Here is a 20,842-nt window from a genome sequence, read left to right on the forward strand (position 1 = left end):
GATTTTATTCAATCTTAAATGTACCTATTTGATATCGACCTCTTTGAAGATACATCTGCTTTCGGTGATGCTACCTCAAATTAGAACTTATCTTTCGTACATTTGCAAATTAGTGGACATTCATAAATGACGTCTGCTTTTTCAGTGTTGCCAGCATATTTGAATCATTAATAACTCGATAAATATCCATTTTCGTTATGCAAATACCTATAATTGGGTGGTACAACACTCATTGGATTCTTCAGAACGCATATTTAGCGAGTTATTAATGACTTAAATATGCTGGCAACACTTAAACAAGCGGATGTCCTTTCCGAATGATCCTTTTATGTGCGACTGTGCGTTATTTATGTTTTCCTCGAAATAATTTTGTTCATTGTGATGTGTACTGACACTAAGAAACGAACGAATGGGATGTTCATAAAAAACGGTTTTTGATGGTTTAGCAACATTCACAAAAAATAGTAGCATTGGCGGAAGTAGACCTCTAAAACTTGTCAAAAATATGCAACGTCTAATATCTGGAAAACATACAGTCAAAGGCAGTCAATTTTCAGCATAAATTTGCTTCAGCTGTTTTTCAGCTGATCCACACATACAATCAAAACTGGTTTTCCTTGTTCATACGGTTGAAGCTGCTACATGCACGCGCATGATAGTGGTAAAACCGTATAAAGACGTATAAACGGTTGTGATTGTTTGTATGGATCAGCTGAAAAACAGCTGAAGCTAATTTATGCTGAAAATTGACTGCCTTTGACTGTATTCCGATGTTTTCCTAAATTTTCCATAATTTTCCAAAATTTATTTTTGGAAAATTCTGGGAATTTACGGCAAAATTTAGGAAAATGTCCCTGGAAAATATGTTCTTACTTTGACTACCTCCACTGACGTCTTTTATGAATATCTCCTTTGGCATAAACTGGATGCGCACATAATCTAAAATTTTCATTTTCCATGTGTTATGTGAGTTAGTGGACAATGTAAAAATATGGACACTCCTCAAAACACCCTATAACACATTTTTGATTTATTGACAATAGATTACTGAGTGTACGTTCTACTCCACATATATGTTGTAAATGTGGTCGATCCCCATTTAATAACCACGGTGTGACATATCATACACATAAACCGGGGATAAAATGATAAATACTCATCCATTGATGCGATATATATTGAAACGATTCAATGGAGAAATCGGACATTCAATTTATAATCTTTGTGATTTCGTATTATGGGACGTTTCGAAATGGACATGCTTTTTTGCGTTCGGTGGGGTGGATATCAAATTTGAAGACAAGACAGGAATTTGTAACAACGGAAAAATGCCTGCGAAAGGAATTTTTTTTTCTTATTGATTTTTCTTCTTTTATTTCGGGATTATTAGCTTAAGTTATGATATCTAAATAGACAGAGATGTAATAAATTTTATATTTTGATGATCTTGAAGACGCAAATAGAACTTTTTTTGTGGATTTATTTTTTGTGTCGCTACGAACACTAGTCCTTGTCACATCGAAACGACCTTAACAAAGGAAAACGTTTTTCTGCCATTCGTAAAGCTTTTCATTCGAAACTCAATAAAATAAAGTCATTTTCGCTTCATAAAGTAGATATAAGAAACCTTTGAAAGGTCCGCTGTATATATATTTTGTTAGCACTGTACACTGTACACACACACACACACCAGATTCTTATTTATAGTTTTCTCATTTCCGATTGACATGAATTTTTTATGTCTTTTGCACAATAACCGCACCAAGTCTTCTTCAATATAAATGAGAACATTTACAAAATAGCATCGAACACAATTACCGAAGGCAAACCCTCGTTACAATGCCATTCAATTCTCTTTTCGAATCCGTTTGTTCCATTTACGTTTTTTTTTTTGTGTGGAGGAAAGTTTTCTCGGCGCAATATCCGTAACGGCTAATTAAATACCATTAATGAGACTGAAGGAAAAACGATTTTCAGCTATTTTATCGTTGGAATATTACATTTATAGGATGGAATGGGATAAGTGACAGAATCAATTGTGTTTTATTATATAAATGAGTAAAATGTTATCTCGGATAGTGAGTAATGTTGCTGAAGGGTCAGGAACGATGTAAATAATGGACTTCATCTTCACAGGCAGTGCGGAAGGGATACAGTTGATTTTTTGGGGGGAAATGGTGAACAGAAATCAGATTAGATTGATTTTCACTATCGGATAAGGAAGAAAGGATCCCAACGTTGCATGGTAATAAGATAGATTTTAAGACTTTTTTACTATAATGAAGGCGACTGCATTTTTTTTGTTAACAATTGCTATTCTGAGCGCAGAGGCTTTTTACGGTTATACCAAAACTAATCAGTCAATGTCAAGCAGTTCTCAAGGAATTTTCTCATATGTGCCATCGAGACAGTAACGCTAAAACTTGTTAAATAAACGGTCAGTTTAGCGTTCAAGGTTTGTCAGATTTTCATCTGAAAAGGACTCTAGGCTGAAACATTTCGTCAGAGGATCAGACCAGAAATATTTATTCATCGAAAGCGAACAATTATAACTCAAAAAACTCGGAAAACTATCTCAAAATCCTAAAACTGTTTCGGAACTTATCCATCACTCATCAAATTCTCGTGCAAACAGCAAATAAGGTTTCGAACTCTCCGTCAATTACACCAGGCAATTCACTCACCACAGATTCCAAGGGTTTTTGCGATTTTCAGTTCCAAAACTTTTTCTCTGTCCATCTAGTTTATTGACTTCACTCTAATCAACCTTTTCGATCGACTAACCTTGACAACCGCAAACCATTACTTGAAGAAAAAGCTTTTACAAATCTCGGTCTGGGATCAGCAGCGTGTGACGGAAATTTTTTAGGAGACGTTTTCTAGTCGCATAACGATCCGAGTTCATGTGATGGAGAAAAGTTCGTTCGACATCTAATTGATCAGCATAAATGATGGATTGAAAGTTGCATGTTGAACAGGAAACAAATGATTCCTGTTGGTTACTGTTGGCTATCTGTTATCGGCAACGATGATACAAATTACGCTTAGCTGTGGCTTATGTTTCCTTATACAGCAAAATGTTGGTTAAAACATTTGAAGTAAAAGATTTGTTAACAAATGTTTTAAACAATAGAAGTAATAGATTTGACGATCATATATATTGTGAGACGAGTTCCGTTTATGATAGTTGAGTATGAAATTCAATACAAATTTTAGAAATTCAGGTAAATGGTTGAAGTGAAGTTGTTGGCAGGTACATGTCAAGTGTTGTATTATTGTGGCAGTTCATATGTGCACATAGTGGTAAGGGCCACATAACATTTCGATGAAGCAACCCAACAAGGCTCTACCACAACGTTTTGCATAAAACATTAGCCTGCCTGTGTACAGATTTTCGGATTTCGATGTATGACGAAACATCGACATCTATTCGTTACTAAGTTTCAGAAAATAGATTTTCCGGTTGATATTTACTTGAATTCACCCAGAGCAAAATGCTGTTGATTAACTTTTCTCTTGAAGCAACATTATTGTGATCTGTTTTACTCAAATTGTTCAACCGAAACTATGGACATAACTCATTATTCTCATTTCAGATGATAGAATATCATTTTGTCAACTGAAGGAAATGTTTTGCTACAGAAATTTCGTACGTAATTCAACTTGAAATCCCAACTGGTATGTTGAAAATTAATTAAAATTTACAGAGTCAATAGCTCAGAGTGAACGTAATGTTTGAATGTAAGAAGCTTGAACTATTTCTATTGACTATATATGCATTGCAGTCAGAGCCAATAAGTGATGTGGTAAATGGGACTATGGGACTATGGGACATGTAATAACAGTATGTTTGCCAGAAATATGCTAATTATATTGCATGAATATGTCATCGTGTTGAACATTTACATGGCTTAGTTTGATGTTTTTAAGTAAATAAAATGAACCAACATCTGAATGAAATCCATCTTCTTAGTTATTTATTGTTGTTCAAAGTAAGATTTTCCGCAGTCTTGGTAGACTAAAACTGTGTGCATTTTGAGATACAGGGTATGTCAGTCAAATTTTGGCTTAAATTTGATTCAGCTGTTTTTTTACAACTACCACACGCTTGCGGTAAACTATTTCACCGTACAATAAAGTACACATTTCTTTGTGTGAATAAACTAGCTGGAAAACAGGTGACACGAATTTTTGTCTAAATATCACTGACGTCCCCTGAATTTATTTGATTGGCATGAACAATATTTTGGAAGATGCATTTCAAAGGGATTATTTTATCTAGTTTGCATTTGTTTTTCCAGCATATCTCTGAATGTTGTCGCTCAAAAATTGTGTGCGATATGTCAAATGAAAGGTATTGACGATACGAATCAGCATATTTCAGTTTTAGGGGAAAAAAATGTTTGGTGTGTTTTGCTTGTTTTTCACCAGTTTTTCAAGTACATCTTTAAATGATTTCGCTCGAAAATGGTTTACAATATGTCAAATGAAAGGTATCGACGTGACGAAACAATATACTTAATTAAGAAAATCGAGTTCGTACAACCGTAGTCATTGGCGAGGAAGCAAGCAATAGTATTTTTCGTACCAAGACAGGAAATGACGATTTTTTCAGCACCAGGATGTATGCTGAAAAAATCCTTTCCTGTCAAGGTACGAACAAAGTTTTGTGCTCCGGACAACTGAAATAAGCAAAACACATCAACTACTTGAAACAATTCAAACTTCACATTCACCATACTAAATTTGTTCAATCCGTTCAACCGTTCTCGCACGATAAATCTTAAACAAATGAATTTTTTTGATATCTTTTGGGAAAACCTGACATTTGCATAACAAAAAATCATGGCAAAATGTGTCGTATTTCAGTTGTTCCGTGCACAAAACATATTTTCCTACTTTTCCCGCACCTCTGAACGTGTTGTTATGAATTTTGACCTGACATAAATTGACCTGAAACCTGATTTTAGATTTCTACGAAAAATTTAAGATTATCTGAAACTTAACCCGATTTTTTTTTTAATGAGGGTCAGGTCACCTATTTTTGAATAATTACCTGACTTGAACCTGAATTTTCCAAAATGAAAATCCATTCTACCAATCATCAAGAATATTTTCAAACATCTTCACCGGAAAATCAATTGTCACATGTAAATCTGTGTAAAGTAAAATCCAAAAACATTCAAATTAGCTTTTATCGGTTTCAATCAAACACTATAAATAAACGAAATCGAGTCGAAATCGTCTATAACCGTTCTAACAATGTTGATTTAGGATCTCATTAGCAAACACTTTGGTTTTAAGCATAAGCATTTATACGACATGTTATGTATGAAATAAAGGAGAAAAGCCATTTATCTCGCACCCAATTTTGGCTATATCTTTTATTAGTGTAGCATGTTCGTTATAAAGCCAACCATATGTGCTTTGGCTGTATACATATATATTTATGTGTTATAATGTCAAGGGTGCATGTATCCGTATCCATAATGTATATGAGTTACAAGCTTTTATAACATATCGGTAAACGCCGAAAAGGGTGTGTTATTTAACAACAATTTATATGTGACGTAGTCCTTGATTAAAAGCTCTTTTTGACATTTAGCTGTAACACTGTAACAAAAGAATATTTATTCCGGTATAAGGAAACTAATTTCGGCAACAACACGTGAACAAATAAATGGAATTTATCGGTACTATAAATTCAAGAGTCGGTTTACAACCAACTTTCAACATCATTTTGCAATCTGTCTGAAGTTTGGATGGAAGTGTTGACTTGAAGGCTGATTGATTAGACATTTGATAGAAAAGTTCTATGCAAAAAAGGTCGGGAGAGGGAGTCAGCAACAATGTATTTTCACTGTAAAAATAGTATATCTGTGGTCTACCTCCTCTTCGTCTCGTTCAACATTTCAAGACTATTGTATGATGTAAACAACATTATTACTTGAACATACACTGTGTATGGTAACGGCACTGGTGATGAGCCATCTCCCAGTTGCGAGCAGTGAATGAGAGGTCCAAGTGATGACAGTGTATGCATAAGCGAGATAAAACAGAGGATATAAACTAAAATAAAAGAGGATCCTAACCGGTGGAAAGAACAAATACAAAAAAATCTTAAAACTATGGTAACGGACGAAATCATAATTTCCGAAAAAAAAGGAAACTGGTAGTGACCGTGGTGACGATCAAGTAAATTTAATGACGATTAAGCTAACAAGTCACGATCATAGTCCGGGAAACACAGAATCCTAAACTAGCGCGAAGCCGACGATTTAACACAATCACTGCTTTAGACTCTATGTCGTCTATCAGTGCCTATATTCCCGAAAATATTTACACGAACTTTCTCAAATTTTTACAAATTTCTCAAATTTTCGTGAATTTTCGCAAAAAGTTGTGAAAATGTGAGAAATTTCGTGAAAATATTTTTGCGAATATAGGCATAGGCACTGATGTCTATGATTCATGATCGTATGCAACAATGTAAAGGGTTAATACTCGAATGATTTTCGCTCTTAAAGGTGTTGAAAAACTTGATAACTTTAAGCTTTAAGCACAATATGGAAAACATAATTTACTTTTGTATCTTAAAAGGACATGCCATTTTGTCAATGCTCTTAAAAATTTCCAACGAAGTGCTACGTCTTGTATACGTTCTGTTCATAAACCATTTTCTGCTGCATAAATTTTGTTCAGTGAAATTACTTAAACTTCCCGTAAAATGAAATTTTTATAGGAAGTAACACTACTTTCTGTCACTAAATGCCTTCGGTATGGAAATTCTATTACCACCGTAAAGCATTTCTTTGAAACATTTTCCACAGCGTCTGATAAAGTCAGACGGTGCGGTGTTTCGTTGCAGTGACACAGATATCACAATAGTGTGTTTGAGAACGACATGACACAGACAACATGGAGATAAAAAGTGAAGTGACATAGCTATATATACATATGTATATGTACATGGTGTAGTTGCTCCACACTCCGTCGTCGTTACTTTTCACGAAACCACCGAGAAACCATTTTTTTACTGTTTTCATTTTAAAATATATATGTGACATGTAAATAGATATTTTACGACATGCCTGGCGGAAATATGATGACAAGAGGAAGCAAAATGTAATTCAACGATAAAATGGTTAGAAGTTGAAGAGTGTGAACGCTATGAAAAAATACGTCAGTATCGAAGTCGTATATAGAATGTAACGGGTTTTCCATTTGATTTTCATCTCTTAGGGAAAACACTATTTCTTTTACTCGAAAAAAAATCTCAGTTTACACTTAAGCATCTGAAAACTAATTTATGAAACAAACACAATTCGTTCTTGACCTACATCCTTTGTGGAAAAAAATCGTCAAAATGGTCAACATCATTAAAAGTGCCAGGCAATTTTCTTAGCTGAGGATTATGGGCTATGCGCCCGTGATGTTCCGTTTTTTGTTTGTTTTCTTATTAACATTGGTGTACAGAAGGTACATAAATATTTTATTTAATCTACAGCTTATTTTGTTTAGTTATCGCATAGTGCTACAATCTGGTACTTCATTAGTTTGAACATAAATTGTGCTATATAAAACCATACTAGTCAGAGAACATTGTCATTTTTAAGTCGTCGTAGTCTCGATAACAGATGAGGAGACTGTTTCTAGAAATGTTGCTTTTTATCCATTTTTTGTACGTAAATCTAGAAGTCGTATGAATACAACAAAGATCTAATGTTACCGATGCACTAAATTACAACAGAAAATTCAACACTTACCTTGTTCGATCGGCAATGTCAACTTTTTATTAAAGCTATTTTCGTAATGTTTATTCAATGTGTTTATTAAGCCGAGTCAAGGTATTTAAAAATGGGTATGGTTTAGGGAGCAAGGTTGTGTAAATGTGGATTTTCAAATATATTTTTTTAAAGAGTTTTCCCTTCGTATGGTATAATGCATAACGTTTCACATGGTTCAAAGGTATAACCGTATTTTACCGAAAGGGGAGTATATTATGCTGTAAACAGCTGTGTATTGCTTATTGATATACGAAATTGGAAAGTGAGATGAGACGAAAGAAATATTCTTTGTGGGTATGATGGGACGTAAACATGAAAATTCAAAGTTGACTTTTTATTCTCATTTCGTGTGATTAGGTTGTTTTCCTACGTTCGGTGGTTGATGATTTATCTTTTAACATTATTTGACGAGTTTTTATGTAAAAAAAAAATTCATTGAGAGAAAATTAATATTGACTCTTTGTCATTACAACTGGATGTTTTAGTCTTAGATGAGTATCAGTTATGTCAGGTATGAAATTGATTTTCGATTAATAATTCTTTTGTCGGTGAGAGTTATTGAAACAATTTGTACAAGCACATAAATCTGGTTCCGAGGTCGATAAACAGACAAGAATCCGTTTCCATAATTTCTCTCTTTGTCACAGAAGGTATTTTACCAAGCATGAGCGTAGTACTCTAAATAGAGTATTGAAATTGGACAGTGTGTCATACAACTTTTTCAACTGTAAAAAAATGAAAATTTATTTATACAAAACTGTACTCTATTTGACAGCTGTCACTCGTTCACTCATGCTTGTTGCGCTCAAAAACTTGAGATAAGTTTCGCTCGACTTCACGCTTTACCACAAGCTTTCGAGTTAAAGTTACTTCACAGCGGCGAAACCTAGCCTCACGTTTTTGAGTAAATTACCTTACCTGGTTCCTCAATCAAATAATGAAAATGACATCTTTTATGTTTAGTTTACCGATCTCGGCTTTGCCTCGGTTCACACCAGAAGCGCCATTTCTATCTTTTGTTCCATTGGTGAGTAATGTACCATTTATGATAGCAATGAAGAGATATGAAATGTAAAAATGTCAGGCTTTCCCAAGGATCATTTTTTGGAAAACAGTTTTCCAAATTTTCTAGAATTTTCTACATTTTTTTCAAATTTTTTCAAAAAAAATTTGTTTCGAATGAAAATTTAAGAAAAAGTGGGAAAATGGTTTCCAAAAGTAGGTTCCTGTTTGAACGTATAGTTCATATTATAGATTTGATTGCTCCCACTGTGGGAGTCCACATTTCAATATTGTCGCTTTTCGCCAAATGAATCAAATGTTTCCTTTATCTACTGTAATGTCAAAATATTCATAATTGAACTCTTCTAGATACTATGAGAGACAAAATGATTTGTTTTTGCTTGTAAATTCCTTCCGTAACACAATAGATCGCTGGAAAAACCATTTCCAAAATTTTTCCTTTTTTTTTCAAGTTAGGGAAAGTTTGTGAAAGTTCTTTCCCAAAACAATTCCTGCTAGACAGATGCACTGAAGTTCTAGTATCACAAGTCGTCTCGCAAACTGAATTCAATTTTGTTTGAATTTCCTTCCTTTCTTCCAATTTCCAATTACTGACTTAAAGGTCCTCAGTCAGAAGAAACGTATATTTATCGATCACATAAATTCCAGTAATTACTTAATTACATCGGTATTATCCATTAAATCTTTTATAGCCAATAACCAAGCTCTATTCTCATATTATTTTTTTATCGACTCTCAGCGGACTTATAAACCTCACCGACACCGTTTCACATAATACACATTTATTTCCGGGATAAAATCATTACAGACACTGCATACAACCAAATCGCACTAGAGGCGACCGGATACAGACTTTCTATTACTTCCGATCCACCCGCCGTGAATCACCGACAAATGCGCCTATCGAAACGTTTGGTATTTGTGTTGTAATTCGAATTGTAGCGCTTATGAGTAGAATGTGAAAATGAAGAAAAACCACACACAAAAAAAAGTTGGTTATATCTGATACGGTTCGGCTATAAAGCAACAAACTTTTTTCTATTCCGTTTTTCAGTTGTATCGGCAAGATAGAGTACGGTAAAACTGCCAATATGAAATTTTAATACCCACAACAGACCGAATTGTGTTTTTTTGCGAGCTAAAGCGGATATTATGTATAAAATGACTGTAGAGATAAATTTGCATATCGCTTTAGATCTCAATTTGTGCGCAAAATAACATTGTTGCTGGGTAAATAGGAAATTTCTCCTTATTATAGGCGAAATTAAATATAGTGCCACAATATACGAACAGCGCATAAGAAACAAAAACTGTTATGCCCTCCAAATTATTGGTAATCGGCGTACGAATCAAATAAATTTTATCAATAAAATTGAGTGAAACACAATAATTGTATATAAATGACGAAAACGAACAACGTATGGCATATAGCAATAAATTCAACGAAAATAAAAATATTTTTTCCTTCTCATATTTGCGAGCATTGAGCAATTTATTTAATATGGGCAACATCTAATAAACGGAAATTGGATCAATGTCTTTGCTTAATCGAGAACATTATTCATCGTCAAAATAGGTAATTGGAATTTCAATTTTAAATCAGAAAATAATCTGTTGAAGTCACAAAGCTTTTCGATGAGAGAAAAAAAATATTGCGGGGGGAAGGTAAACAAATTTTTCTTTTTTTGGAATAACTTTGGGCAATGAAATTATGATATTTTCTGTAAAATGAAACCAACGTTGCTACTGGTATAGGCACACCTTAAATAGTAATATTTCATTAGGTATCCGTATATTCGTTCGAAATTAACCATAACTGGCCTCCAATTAAAATAATTCAAAAGTATCTGTGCTTAATTGGTACATTCTCAATGCGGTTCTATAGTATCATCGTTGGGTTAAGGGGATGTCCATAAACGACGTCCTTGTAGTTTATAGGGTTAGTTGATTTGGGTTAGTCATTGAAATCGTATGAAGTCGGAAAGTGGGGAGGTAAGAGGTACCTGATCCTGATAGTGTTGTAGAGTGATGGAATACCTTTTCCATCAACTGGTTCAGTATAACATATTGTGGTCAGATCACGGAATTAGGAAGAATTGGCAGAAATAAAAAAAATCGAAATCGAAGACCGTAAGCTAAAAAAATGGTTTAACTTGAAAACAATGAAAAATGTTTGGCAAAAGTCTTTGAAAACAGTTAACCGAGGTAAAATTCGAGAACCTAATCTTATCGTCATTTGAGTTTCGTCATCATCGACCTCATCAACTCGCGTAAACTAATCACCATTAAACCGTTTGTAAACTATGAGAATACGGACGGTATTCAATTTCGAATTCATGTCGGGTGCAATATTTTTTAAGTCTTAAGTCCTAATACCCTCTCTAGCAACCTTACTACATTTATTAAGATGATAAAAATGCAACGTAGCCTTTGCATTTTATACATGTAAAATTAGAAATTAGTCAACAGTGCATGATTCTACAAACAATTGAATAAGGTTGTATTTTGACAGCATCAAAAGAAAGTTGTTTTACTAGAGAGAGTATTGGTCCGCCAAAATGGCAGTTTTGGTGTGAAATTTTTGTTCCAAACAACGCACTTCAAGCAAAAATGATCATAGTCAACAGCTACCAAATAAAGAACTATTTTGTATGAAATGGGATTTACACTGTTTTTCACACTGTCAAGTTTCAGTACTCTATTTCCCGAATGAAACGCATGACGAATAATGGACTGGATGTCTTTTATGGACTATCCCAAGAGAATGAACAGAACAATTCCGAAAATTTCGCCAATGATTTTAATTAGCCATTTTCGTTCACTCATCTCATCTCGGTGAATTTCATAACGATTAAATTGAATTTTCTGCTGGACGCTTGAAATATTTCTCATGCAAATGCATTTCTGAGAATTAATTTCATATTTAACAAGGCATTGAAAAGGGCTGCTCGTTACTCGAAAATACAAAAACTTTTCTAGTATTTATTCTAGTTTCATCATATGTGATATGGAATGTTTAATATTAGCTTTGGTGTGGCTAATTTTGATGGTTTGAGAAAAGATAACTCTTTCAATTGCTTGGCAAAATATGGGGCGATAGCCTGCAGCATTATTGGATTTTTTTGATGCAGATGTGTAACAGAAATGATTGTGTTGCAAGGAAATCGTAGGTAGCATTATTTTGTAGAATAGGCGTATGCAGTTCACATTATACACATCATACTAAACGAGCTAACCTTATCCATTTGCTTCAGCTGTTTTTCAACTGATCCACACATCCAATCACAACTGTTTGTACGCGATTTAAGCTGCTACACGCGCATGCGTGGTAGTGGTAAGACCACCGTACAAACAATTTTGATTGTTTGTGTGGTTCAGCCGAGAAACAGCTGAAGCAAATGCCTGCTGATATTTCACTGCCTCTAACTGTGAAACCTTTAAAATCTAAAAAATATCTTCAAAAATAAAATCACCAACAAAATACTCATGATAATCACGAGACTTGCCTATTGTGGGCGAAACGTTGTGACATTTAAAAAATTTTAAAAGCGAAGCTTTTTCAAAACCGACGATAAATCTGCCTCATGAATAAAAACCCAGATGTTCCGTTGTGACAAAAAAAAAAGACGCTCTGTCGGGTAATCGTTCAAACAGCTTCATAAATCAATTGACAGACCTATCATTTTTCAGATTAAATTTAAGAGTCATATCGCCAAATCTTCAGCCGATTTTTTTAACTTTGGGAACAAGCGGTCTCCGATTTTAATGAGTGATAGCTCGTTGAATTCGTCTTTCAATTCTAGGAAACACGTATCTTTCACTTTTTCTAATAAAAATTGTTTTCTGTGAAAAGAGCTCAAAAGTAAAGACATGTCAGAGGGTACCGAAAACAGTTTCTCGGCAATAACTCAAGAAAAAATTATTTTAAATTGTTGCAATGTTGTACGAATGTTGGCCTTGGAAAGACCTACAGGCAGAGTATACGCACTGCTTGGTGCGAGTACATCCACGAGAGCTATGACTAAAAATATAGTGAATGTTCGGAGAGTCCAGATTCTCTGCAGCTTCGGTGTTCCACGGAACTGAGTATGGGGCATTGTAGCTGGCCTCACCCACTATCGTTCCACATATAAATGAACCCAGTACTTTTGTGCTCCAAGCCCACAGAAGTGTTGGAAAAAAAAAGTTGGTGCCAAAATGCAGATTTTTTCCTTCTTTCCGGGGGCTCTACAGCTGGAACAGCATCTGGAACGGTACTATGGCAGTAATTTTTTATCATAGTTGACGATAAAAAATTACTGCCATAGTACCGTTCCAGATGCTTTTACCTTATCAATAGAAAAACGCTTCGATATGTCGCGAATATATCTCGTTGAAACAGATCCAATGTTAGTAATATCAAGAGAAAAATTATTAAATTTTTCTCGGAGGATTTTAGTCAAATAAAGTGTTAGTGTATAGCACATGACCTCAGGAGTCCGGAACAGTAATTAGTTTTTCAATCGGACCAATATTTTCAACGGAGTGACTATTCGACACCGGTGTCGAATAGACAAGCAACACAGTACATGCTATTTGACACTGGTGTCGAATAGCCAAACAACACAGTGCATGCTATTTGACACTGGTGTCGAATAGCCAAACAACACAGTGCATGCTATTTGACACCGGTGTGGAATAGCTAAACAACACAGTGTATGCTATTCGACACCATCACATAGTCATTTATTTGGACGAAATGGTTAAAATTCCTATTAAATGGAAATTCAAATATTGGATAAAGGTTGATGTGAATAGGCAGTGGTTTCCGCCGTTTTGGTATTTCGTATAAGAAGGCTAAGAAGTGTAAACTAACGTATCGCGTGCGCCATGAATTTTGAATACAGTAACCGTAATCGAAAGATTTGGTGACAGGACATAGGACATTGTATATTATTAACACCCAGGAGCACGTTATTAGTGCCTTGTGGACGTAGTTACGGGACCAGGGCCATATTGATACTGGCTAAGACGTTTATAACACCCACAGGGATAATTAAACGTTTCTGGGTTTTTATCAACACTGGGAAGGTGACATTAGCACCCTCTGGCTGTTATTAACGGCCGAACACCGAAAAATTTACCGTCGAGGATGCTATTATCAGCCTGAGTGAAATCGACGTGGACATTAAGTCTCGTCACCAAGATTTTACGTGCTTGGTTAAGTAAGTGAGTCATGATATTACACGTTCGAATGTGTGCAAGAGTATATATCAGAGTGTGAGTGTTTATTGTTTATGTATCGAGTAAGCGCAGCGAACGAGTGGAATAACACTCACACGAGGATATATACGAGCGCACACATTCAGACACGTGTATTGTACGACTCACTTGCTTCACCAAGAACGTAACACATTTTATCGCAGTTGGCGAGAGGTAGTTGAAAACATCAAAATTGAATTTGCAAGTATATGACTTCGTTGCGTACTTGGTAGCGACCTAGATTCATGTGCTATCGAGTCCCGGTTGGGACAATTTTTATTTCAAAATGAATTTCTACTTTACGGTCACTATTCGCAGTGACGGTAAAAACTTTACCATCACTGTTTCAGCTACAGCAGTGACAAAAATTGACTCTTACCACAGGTGTGGTATCATACACTGCGAACACAACTTACCGATGGCCTTAAAAACAAAAGATGCCGATTCAAAGTGATAACCAAATCCAAATCACTAGCAAAATTATTACATAACGTGGGGAAATTTGTATATCTTCGAGGGGAGGGCTGTATCCCAAGCCGAAGTCTAGATTAGCCAGGCAACACAGTTGATGCTATTCGACACCCACCTTTGGGAGCCAGAAATAAATTTCGCGCGCGCGAAATTTATTTCTGGCTCCCAAAGGTGGGTGTCGAATAGCATCAACTGTGTTGCCTGGCTAATCGACACCAGTGTCAAATAGCATCTACTGTGTTGTGTGGCTATTCGTCACCGGTGTCAAATAGCATGCATTGTGTTGTTTAGCTATTCGACACCGGTGTCAAATAGCATGCACTGTGTTGTTTGTCTATTCGCATCCGGTGTCGAATAGCCATACAACACAGTGCATGCTATTCGACACCGGTGCCGAATAGCATCGGCCTATTTTCAACGCGGAGAAAAATTTAATGATTTTTCTCTTGATATTACTAATAGTGGATCTAATATATTCGCGACATATCGAAGTGGTTTTGACGTATGCAGTTCACATTATACCCACTGAAAACCCGTGCTTCCACCTACACAATAAAGACATACTAAACGAGCTAACCTTATCTATTTGCTTCAATTGTTTTTCAACTGATCCACACATCCAATCAAAACTGTTTGTACGAGAATTAAGCTGCTACACGCGCGTGCGTGGTAGTGGTAAAACCACCGTACAAACAGTTTTGATTGTTTGTGTGGTTCAGCCGAAAAACAGCTGAAGCAATTGCCTGCTGAAATTTTACTGCCTCTATCTGTGAAACCTTTAAAATCTAGAAAATATCTTCAAAATTAAAATCACCAACAAAATACTCATGATAATCACGACACTTGCCTATTGTGGGCGAAACGTTGTGACACTTAAAAAATATAAAAGTGAAGCTTTTTCAAAACCGACGATAAATCTGCCTCATGAATAAAAACCCAGATGTTCCGTTGTGACAAAAAAAAATGACGCTCAGTCGGGTAATCGCTTCATAAATCAATTGACAGACCTATCATTTTTCAGATTAAATTTAATTAAACGCTCTGGTGATGGTTACACTGAAATCTCTTGAAGAATTCAAATTCATTACATAGATAGAGGTGGTATGCCAAATGCAGACATTCAAATTAATATATACCAACAACCAGCCAAAGCTTTTAAATTTTCAAATATTTTTTCTTTGGTTGTTTTTGTGAAACTACTTTTAAATGATGTTCAAATACAAGAGATGTATCCATAAAAGATACAACTTGCAAGATTTGTACCATTTACTTCAGTTCGTATACCTACACCACACTCACCATATTTAATTTTCAACAGAACCGACGAATAAAAAAATAACCGTGAGAAGAAGAGAACAGCCCAGAAACAGCACATTCACGGTTGATAATCTTAAATACGGTGTACTCTAAAAAAATCATTGAGATGTCCATCCTCATTCAAAATGTATGAACACATGTACCGCATTCAGCATTGCTAGCATTTAATCGATGTTTGCCATCACTTGAATTTTTTTTGTGTGTAATCTCATCGACATATCAAAATTCCTCGGTCCCTATTTAAATTAGTACTCTCTTGTGAACCACAAAAAAATCAAATTAGAGAGTATATGAGAAACTACACATTTCTTTCTCAAAACCTTTACAGGTGAATAAATCAGAGGTGCATCGGTTCTTTAACCGTTCATATACGGCAAGTGTGTCACCATATTATCATTGTTAGAACTGTTACCTCCTTTGTAGAAGTGTTTAGCATTTGTTAGGTCGTCGTCGGTTACTTCTTAATAAGAGGTTAATTGTCAATTTTTATTGTTTTTATTAAAGCGACTTGATGACATCTAATCCATCATCCATTAACACGTAGGGGATAATGCTCGAGCAGGCACTTTAGGCACACCGGAAAGTGCTAAGGGAGTCGAGGAATGCCTCCAAATAAATTTCTAAAAATCAAAAGTCAAATTTTTGATTTTTAGAAATTTATTTGGAGGTATTCCTCGACACCCTTAGAACTTTCCGCTGTGCCTAAAGTTAATAAGTCACAATAACCGGTAACGTGTTAAGTTCTAGAATACGTTTTCAAACGTCTCCAACTATTCAACCCTTTTTTTGTTGCTGCGTTGCTGCTAAAAGGAAGTGTATAAGAGACGTGTACGTACACGAGCGCGTGCGCAAGTATTACTACAATTACAAGTGACTTTCATATTTCCATACAGAAGTAATGTATGTACCATTAACGCAGTAGGCAAACGTTACCACTTGTGATAAAGCTTTGCTTGCAAATGCGTTATCCTTCAATACGACGCCTTATGTAACTTCGTGAAATTACCACCAATACACTCATCGACTTAGCGACTCCATATAGATCAGGTCCGAGTAACTGTAAACCCGAACACTGACAGTTACACCTTCATCCATAGAGAACGCTAACCTAAACTCTGGGGAAAAAGTGAAATTATTGAGCTGACGTTTAATTTTGTGTTTGTCCGGATTAACAAAAACGATAAATTTAATAGATTTTAAGTAGGCCAAGGCCATACAAATAGTCAAATTTACTCCATAGAGACATAACCTCATCAAAATTTACATGAAAACCAATCTCTGTGGATGAAATCATGTTCGTTCGGCCAGTGAAAATTCATGTTTACAGACACTTGAAACAAACCTATGTATAAAAGGTGAAATTGTAATTGCTTCTTGAATGGCATAAAGTTTAAGCTAATTATTTTACAAGAAGCCCATGGAAACCATTCAAACATTTGTCTCTATTTTAATTTTAAATAAAGACAAAGTGTCTGCTCATTTTCACAGCACATATTTTCAGGTTAGGTTCTCTGTGGATGATTTTTGACATTTTGAATAACCTTAAACTGGATCTATTCAATAATAAGTAGATTACGTATCTATGGGAGATATGATGAAAAATGGATACGAAAGTGATTGCGTTACCGAGAGACACAATCAACAATCACTCTACACTTTCTATGATACACTCAACATACAAACCCTGCGTAGAGTAACAAGGCCGAATCTGATTTTCATCACAGGCCAAACATGGGAAACGCAGCATATTTGTCGGTCCAAGGCAGCCTTAATCGATCCCATCAACGCAAAATTGCTCGTTTGTTTTCGGTCTAAAATACGTAAAAGATTCACAATAGGTACTTTCATGCGCACTAAATCCACCTCTGGATTGAAACCACTCCATTCTCATACTTACTGAATAAAGAGAATTCGCTCTTCGGAGAGAGTGGAAAAAAAGTAAAAAAAAAAACCAAACAAAACTCAATCTACATTTTTATACCTTAGCAATGTAAGCATGCGCAATGGTAGTATGCGTTGTGTTCTCTGCGGAAAGTCACTCTGTACTGTGTTGTTTTGTACTATCGTACGGAAGCAGTTAGTAACGGTTCGGTGAAAAATCTATAGAAAAGTTGCACGGAGATTGTGTTTTATTCGGAAAATAAATCCGATTAGATTAAATGAGTTATCTTATTGGAAATTCATAAAATTTATTGTCGAAAATCTGTGATCATTTTTGTCTAATCAAAGATACGAATGTTTTCGGTGTGTGTTCGATTTTGATCTCAATGTTCTCAACGAAAAAAAACATCTTTAACGTCATCTGCGACAGCCTTATGTACCTTTGTCGTGTATCAACCGGTGGTTTATTATTGTATGTGTGTTGAGTTCTCTTTGGTCATTTAAACGTTTTGTGTTTAATTTTCTTCGTGATTTTTAACAGTGTAGTAGCTACGGTTCAAAAGGTATTGAATTTTTACCTTGCCATGAATGCAAAGCATGTTATATGCAAGTGTATTAGTTAAAATCTGTGATTTTTAGTGTGGATTTTGTGATTATTCGTTCAATAATTATCGGTTTTACTGGATACCTCAGATTTTTCACAACTACTGCAACGAAAGGTAAGACCCAAATGAAGACGAGAACAAAAGATTGGAGTTCTCTTTAACATTGGAAAGCTAATCTTACACGTACAGCCATCATATTATCATTCTCATTATCATTAAAGACAACAATTTGTGTTTATATCTCTCGTCTAAGATGCACATGAGGACATGAGCCAATAGTTGCATGGTAAAATAGTGAACGTAAACGAAAAACTGGTTCGACTTTTTATTCAAACTAAGGAAATTTCGCTCGAGGGCTTTGAAATCACCCGACATTTAAGTTAAAACAATTTTTCGTGACTCACCAATCACCCATTGCCTATAAAGAATGGAAAACTCATTCAAACTGTGTTGTTACATTAATTAATTGATCACATTTGCAGCCGAATTTTAGAAACAAAATTTTCGAATTGGAGTGAGTCTGCACACCAATACCTACGCTCGTGTAGTTTATTGACTTCGTTATGAGAACGGCAACGTTTTGAACACAGAATGTTCGATTCGTGTGTTGTTTATTTTGCTTTTATAAACTGTGTCATAGAAAAATCGTAAAATTAACACTTCGTACGAATGTATTTAGGTTGCTGATTTAGAGCCAAATATTGCTGTCGAATGAGTACTCTATTCAGGGCCCATTGTTGGTAAATTTGTTTACCATAATTTACCGAAACTTATCAAAATTTACCGAAATTCACTAACAATTACCGAAATCAACCAAAATTAACCGACTATTCACTGAATTTGGTAGACTTCATTGAAATTGGTTAATCAATTTACTAATAACAGCTAATAACAGGCCCTGTCTTCATCACTCATTATTTTCCGAAACCGAATTCATTCCTTCGAAATCATCAGGAGCATATTTTATCAAATGTAATACTGTGGAGCTACAACGGTGAAATCATTCTATTAATAAACGTTTTACAAATCCTAAACTGATCCAGAGCGTTTTTAAATTGTCCGATAACAGAAAAGTGGGTGGTGTATTTGAGCGATAATTTTATCGCGTTTAGTTAATCCAATTGCGCCATTATAATTGTACTCTTTCCGAAATAATCGTCATAGCGTTTGTACACTTGCTATCGCTCGACGAAAATATTTACTTATCGTAATGCCTGTCTACAACGTGTATTTTGTGTTTGATACACAAACGTATGTTATATCTACTGAATTTCTCGTAGAGGCCACAGCCGAAGCACCGCACATTTTTTTGTTATCACAATTTTTTTTTGTAATACGAAATTATTACTTTATACAAGAGCATATTTACACAAAATTAGGCCCATAAAACGTTCAGCCATAACCAAATCGCATGTATACTTTAACGGAATTATTAAATCGATTTTTATCGTTCAAATTTTTTTTTTTCATTCGGTTGAAACATTTTTCTCTGCTTACTGTTAAATTTTATGATAATAACGTTATAAACGACTTTCGGATATTATGTCGATCGTCACTGGAAGAGGAACAGGGCCTGGGTGACAGGGAAAAATAGATTTTTGTATATTTTCCGTATTTGTATTATTAATGGTTTTGATGACGAGAGCCAAAGCTGGTGAAAATATAAATGGTTCCGAAGCGAAAATTAAAAGCCAACAAATTTAGGTTACTCGCTGAGGCTGGATTCAAATTCAAATAGTTTTACTAAATGCCCCATGCGAAAGTTGACCATTACATAGCAATTTCCTCCCTGCGGAAATGATCCATTATGTGTGGACTATTTCTGGTTTACTTTTTTCATTTTCCTATGTGGAATTCAACTTTCGCATGGGGCAGGTGGTAAACCAGAATACATTGGATGCTGCTACGTACTTCATTACTTCTGTTCTTTTCGATTTTTTAGTCTAAGCAAAGTCTGTGAATTGAGATCTCGTATTTTATGACATCTCCATTTTTCAGCATTTGTAAGATAATCATAATTGTCTGTATGAGAACGTCAAACTTCGGCAGGCAGGACGACATATTTATAGAGTAAGAAAATTCAAATATTTCAAATGCATAGTCAATAGACCAGTGCTCGAACGCACGTTGAGTTCCTTATAAGACCACGGCTTGAAACGTCTGCCATATTATTGCATTATCCGATCCGATCATTAATTCTACGAGCCCTAGAAGGACCCTAGATTACATTTCGGAAGTAAACACATTGTGGGTTTTGTTTCTTCGCCGTTCATGTAAATGTTGAGCTTTTCTTGGATCTAGCGGCGTTTGATCCAAAAAAGGGAAGTAAACACATCACATCGTCGAATATGGTGTGAAAATGTCACGTATCAGTCTTAAATTATTAATGTTTGATGAAAGGTGTGATGTGCCTGACAGCCAGTTTTTCGACCTAACATGCTCTGCAGATCTGCCAACGAAAATTTTATTTTCAAATTTCATTCTTCATGAGACGAATACCTTCATTGACACCAATGT

At 35.2% G+C, this 20,842-nt stretch overlaps 1 protein-coding gene and 1 long non-coding RNA gene across 2 annotated transcripts in view; both read left to right on the forward strand.

Moving 5' to 3' along the window:
• Nucleotides 1–4,297: 4,297 nt before the first annotated feature.
• LOC119070809 overlaps nucleotides 4,298–20,842 on the forward strand; it is a 531,393-nt gene continuing 514,848 nt past the window's right edge. The window contains exon 1 of the long non-coding RNA XR_005086558.1: nucleotides 4,298–4,383. This is a non-coding gene — a long non-coding RNA (uncharacterized LOC119070809). The remainder of the gene's footprint in view (nucleotides 4,384–20,842) is intronic.
• The window catches only part of LOC119070145 (apoptosis-stimulating of p53 protein 1), a 150,715-nt gene continuing 147,705 nt past the window's right edge, over nucleotides 17,833–20,842 (forward strand). The window contains exon 1 of the mRNA XM_037174490.1: nucleotides 17,833–18,439. The gene's annotated coding sequence lies outside the window, so the exon portion shown is untranslated. The remainder of the gene's footprint in view (nucleotides 18,440–20,842) is intronic.

Source organism: Bradysia coprophila, chromosome II, assembly GCF_014529535.1.
Source record: "Bradysia coprophila strain Holo2 chromosome II, BU_Bcop_v1, whole genome shotgun sequence".
NCBI lineage: Eukaryota > Metazoa > Arthropoda > Insecta > Diptera > Sciaridae > Bradysia > Bradysia coprophila.